The sequence below is a fragment of the Pelodiscus sinensis genome, chromosome 25 (genome assembly GCF_049634645.1).
Source record: "Pelodiscus sinensis isolate JC-2024 chromosome 25, ASM4963464v1, whole genome shotgun sequence".
In the NCBI taxonomy this organism is placed as follows: Eukaryota; Metazoa; Chordata; order Testudines; family Trionychidae; genus Pelodiscus; species Pelodiscus sinensis.
Window position 1 is genome coordinate 17,562,091 of NC_134735.1, and position 5,183 is coordinate 17,567,273.

General features: G+C 53.6%; 1 non-coding gene across 1 annotated transcript; it reads left to right on the forward strand.

Moving 5' to 3' along the window:
• Window positions 1-3,183: 3,183 nt before the first annotated feature.
• TRNAN-GUU (transfer RNA asparagine (anticodon GUU)) lies at window positions 3,184-3,257 on the forward strand. The gene has a single exon. It is a non-coding gene; the product is annotated as a tRNA-Asn (tRNA).
• Window positions 3,258-5,183: the final 1,926 nt, after the last annotated feature.

A 5,183-nucleotide genomic window follows, 5' to 3' on the forward strand; every position in this document is an offset into this window, starting at 1 on the left:
GACAGTATAGGGGACAGTGATCATGAAATAATAGAGTTCATGATCTTAAGGAAAGGTAGAAGGGAGACCAGCACAATTGAGCTAATGGATTTCAGGAAGGCAGATTTTGATAAGCTCAGAGAACTTGTAGGTAAGGTCCCATGGGAAGCAAGACTGAAGGGAAAAACAACTGAGGAGAGTTGGAAGTATTTCAAAGGGACGTTGTTAAGGGCCCAAAAGCAAACAATTCCGCTGTGTAGGAAAGATAGAAAATATGGCAAAAGACCAGCTTGGCTTAACAAGGAGATCTTGCATGATCTCAAAATAAAAAAGGAGTCGTATAAAAAATGGAAACTAGGACAACTAACAAAGGATGAATATAGGCAAGCAACACGGGAATGCAGGGGCAAGATTAGAAAGGCAAAGGCACAAAATGAGATCAAACTAGCTACAGGCATAAAGGGAAACAAGAAGACCTTTTATAAATACATTAAAAGCAAGAGGAAGACCAAGGACAGGGTAGGCCCACTGCTTAGTGAGGAGGGAGAAGCAGTAACAGGAAACTTGGAAATGGCAGAGATGCTCAATGACTTCTTTGTTTCGGTCTTCACCGAGAAGTCTGGAGGTGTGCCTAACGTAGTGAATACAAGCAGAGAGAGGGTAAGTTTAGAAGATAGGATACACAAAGAACAAGTTAAAAATCACTTAGGAAAGTTAGATGTCAGCAAGTCACCAGCTCCTGATGAAATGCATCCCAGGATACTCAAGGAGCTGATAGAGGAGCTATCTGAGCCTTTAGCTATGATTTTTGAAAAATCATGGCAGACAGGGGAGATTCCAGAAGACTGGAAAAGGGCAAATATTGTGCCCATCTATAAAAAGGGGAATAAGAACAACCCAGGAAACTACAGACCGGTCAGTTTAACGTCTGTCCCAGGGAAGATAATGGAGCAGGTAATTAAGGAAATCATATGCAAACACTTGGAAGGTAATAAAGTGATAGGGAATAGCCAGCATGGGTTTGTGAAGAACAAGTCATGCCAAACTAATCTGATAGCTTTCTTTGATAGGATAACGAGCCTTGTGGATAAGGGAGAAGCGGTGGATGTCATATACCTAGACTTTAGTAAGGCATTTGATACGGTCTCGCATGATATTCTTATTGATAAACTAGGCAAATATAACTTAGATAGGGCCACGATAAGGTGGGTGCATAATTGGCTGGGTAACCGTAGTCAGAGAGTTGTTGTTAACGGTTCTAAATCCTGCTGGAAAGGGATAACAAGTGGAGTTCCTCAAGGGTCTGTTTTGGGACCCGTACTGTTCAATATCTTCATCAATGATGTAGATATTGGGATAGAGGTTACGCTTATTAAGTTTGCAGATGATACCAAACTGGGTGGGGTTGCAACTTCTTTGGAGGAGAGGGACATAATTCAAAATGACCTTAGCAAGTTAGGGAAATGGTTAGAGGTAAACAGGATGAGGTTTAATAAAGAGAAATGCAAAGTGCTCCACTTAGGAAGGAACAATCAGTTCCATACATACAAGATGGGAAGCGACTGTCTAGGAAGGAGCATGGTGGAAAGAGATCTAGGGGTCACAGTGGACCACAAGTTGAATATGAGTCAACAGTGTGATGCTGTTGCAAAAAAAGCAAATATGATTCTAGGTTGTATCAACAGGTGTGTTGTAAGCAAAACTCGTGAAGTTGTGGTACCGCCCCAGGGTCAGGAGCATGTCAGGTCTCTTCAGACATGCATGTGCCTATTGGGCCACGGCCCCTGGGTGTCACGCAGCTGGAGCGTGGCATGGCATGTACTTGCACGTGCACAGGTGTCTGTGTGATCCGTGCGAGGCATGGCCCACGTGCGCGGTCCCTGGTCTCCCTCCCGCCTCCTCCCCCGAACTACTTAATTCGAACTACTTCCCCGGTACGGTCTCCCTGGATGACCCTGCCGACTCCAGTGCTGGAACTCCTTGTGGTGGCCCCTCCGGTGTGCCCAGGTCAGGGCCCTCCAGTCCTGGCTCGCTGCCTCCCGGGCTGGCACGGACCGCCCCGCCCCCCAAGAGTCGGTCGAGGGCAGGGAAGTAGGGGCAGGTGGCAGCCCCTGCTGCGGCGCCGCCCCTAGTGGCCATGGCGTACGCCTGCCGCAGCTGTTTTACTTTCAGGTGCTCCCACGGCAGAAGATGCAAAAGGCCCTGGAAGGAAAGCCCTCCTGCTTTTTTACCTCGGGAGGATGTGGGCTACCAACCGAAGCTCTGAGCCAAGGACTGAAGGACCCGTCCAAGCCGTGGCCGTACTCCCGAGACTTGACCGAAGCCAGCTCTCTCTTCCATGACTGCTGCAAGCCTCAACCGAGAACGTGGCGAGTGCTGCCCGTGCTCCCACAATTCCCTCTCCCCCTTTCCATTGAGGATTCTGAAGGACCGTCAGCTGGTGATTTTTGGCTCTGACTGTAAGGGATGAATTGAGCCGGGAACGTAGCTGGTCCTCTTGGGCTGGGCAGAAGCTTTTGATGGGATGAGATGGGTTTTGGTCAGCCGGCGTGTGCCTAAAGAGCGTGGGTGGTGGCGATGCGGGAGAAGCGGCGCGTCGGAGGGAATTGCTCGCGTGTCCTGTTGTTGAGCAGTATGGCGAAGGCAGAAGTTCTCTTTGTGAGGGGTTTGGCGTGCCTCGGAGTAGTAGAGCAAGGCCAGTGTTGATGCTGTGGCAGCTCTTTGTCTAGGCGTTTTGTCTAGGCCTGAATGAAGGCTCTGGGTAGCGTGGTCCAGAAGTGCTTTGTTCCACGAGCGTCTGGAGAGCCTCCCTGGCGCGCTCCCTGAGCGGGTCCCGGCGGCCCTTGTGGGTGGGAAAAGGGCAGGAGGAAGCCCTGTTGCCTGAGGACAGAAGAGGAGGCCTCCGTGCCTCCCACACAGGAAGCGGGGGGCTGCCTAGAGCTTCCCCGCAGGTGGCATCCTGGCCTGGCCTTTAGCTACTTGCAGCCTGGAGTGAAGGCGCGGAGTCAAAAGAGGCCGGCCCACACGTGGCAGAGGATGGTTTCGATCCATCGACCTCTGGGTTATGGGCCCAGCACGCCTCCGCTGCGCCACTCTGCTCCCTTTGGGCTAGACTGCCCGCAATCCACTCTAGCACCTGGGCTGCACTGGCACGGCCAGGCAGAGGAGCAGGCTGCTAGGCAGCGTTTCGGAAAGCCCATCGAGGTCTCTGTGGCGCAATGGGTCAGCGCGTTTGGCTGTTAACCGAAAGGATGGTGGTTCGAGCCCACCCAGAGACGTGGCTACGCTCGGCCTCCTGGCGCTTGCTAGCGGGCTACCTTTTGCCACCTCCAAGCCATCCCTCTCGGCCTCGGTGAGGTCACCTTGTGGCCGGCAAGGTTCAGGGGCCGTGCCGTACCACAGGAGCCCGTCTCCCAGCAACCGCGCCGGGGCCTCGGCCTCAGGGCTTAAGCCCCGAGCCCAAGCGCGAAAGCTCCAGCCGGGCAGGTGTCGTTCCCCTCCCGCCTCTACGCCAGCTGAGAGGGAGAAACGCACGAGCCGCGCGGGTTCTTAGCCGCCTCCCTCCTGCGGGCCTGTTTGCTGCGCAGACCTCTGGGCCTGTCTCATGCCTCCCCTGGGAAGCGTGGCCGCGCGAACTGAGCCCCAGTCGCAGCTCCTGAGGTTTCCTGTGCAGCCTTGGACTTGCATGGCTGCCATGGTTTCTCTTTGGAAGGGACTCGGTCCCGCTTGGACAGGCGACTCGCCCGTGTGACTCCAAACGCCATCTTGTGGCTGTCTTTTTCCCCCACAGCCAGAACACCAGGATTCGCCTGCTCCTGGGTGGCCTGTGTCCCTTTCGGGCCATGGCGGCCGCTATGCGCCCGTAGACGGCCACGTTCCTCCTCCTAGTACAGAGATCATGGACGCTGGGGCCCTGCCCCCAAACCTCAATGAGGTCCATGACCTCCACACTAGACCAGGAGGGTGCGCGCCATCTACGGCCCCTGGCTGGCCCCTGGGTGCTGGGGGACTGGGCGGGGGGACGGCTCGCTGGCACTGGCTGCCTGGCTCATCCTGCAGCCGCTGGCTCGGGGCAGAGACTGCTGGCAGGGCTGGCTCTGGCAAGTGCCGTCTGGCCAGAGTCTACCCCTTTAAGGGCCCCAGGGCTGGGGAGAGGAGAGGAGTTTTCCTGCTTTGGCCCAGAGCAGCCACCAGGGGAACCTGGGGAGGGCTGGGCTCCAGCTACTTCGAATTAAGTGGCTACACAGCCCTTAATTCCAACTACTGAATTCGAATTTGGCGTTAATCCTGGTAGAATGAGGTTTACCTAGTTCGAATTAAGTCCAAACTAGCGGTTTGTATGTGTAGCACCTATGAAAGTTACTTCCAACTAACGGCTGTTAGTTCGAATTAACTTTGTAGTGTAGACATACCCATAGTTCCTATACAACTAGCAGCTAATGGGTAGTCTCCAGTAGTTTAAATCTTGGGGCATTTGGAAAAGGAGGGGGAGCTACATGTGTGCGGGGTGTATTGTTGCCCTCTGCTGGATGGACTGTAAATGCTTTATGTATGTATCATATGCCCTATAGTGCTAACAGTTAATGGAGATTCTCCTCTAGCTCACACCTGGCATTTTCTAAAGTAATATATGTGTGTGTATGTGCGAGAAAGAGCAAGAGCCTGGGGGCTCCCTCATGTCTCCTCCCCATCCTGATCTGCTTGGCTTAAGTGCAGGAAAGAAGAAGTAGTGAGCTTTGTGTATTTGACATCAGGTGGAAGCAGGGGAATGGAGGACTGGTGGGAACAAGAGCACTTGGCTTCTTTTCCTGCAGACCGAGAGGGGTGGGGACTGGCTTGAGCTATATAAATCAGATGCCGCTCCATGCCTCAGTTTCCCCCTTCATACAATGCCGATGACACAGAGAATGTTTGTAAAGTGCCTTGTTGTTAGCCCATGGGGCAGAGGGGGAAACTCGGTCTCAGAAGCAGACTGGGGGGAGGTAAAACTCTACCTAGGCAGCGCTGGTTCCACTACGTCACGCTGCCAGACCGGTCTGAGTGGGTCCCTCTCTTGGCTGCTCCTCCCCCCAGGAGGAGTGGGTTCCTCTCCATCGGCTGCAGGAACCAGCATTTCAAGGTCTTTGCCAATGGGCAGCCGTTCTGCAATTCAGCTCTGCCGCGGCTTCCAGCAGATCGATAATACACTGGAGATCGATGGTGCC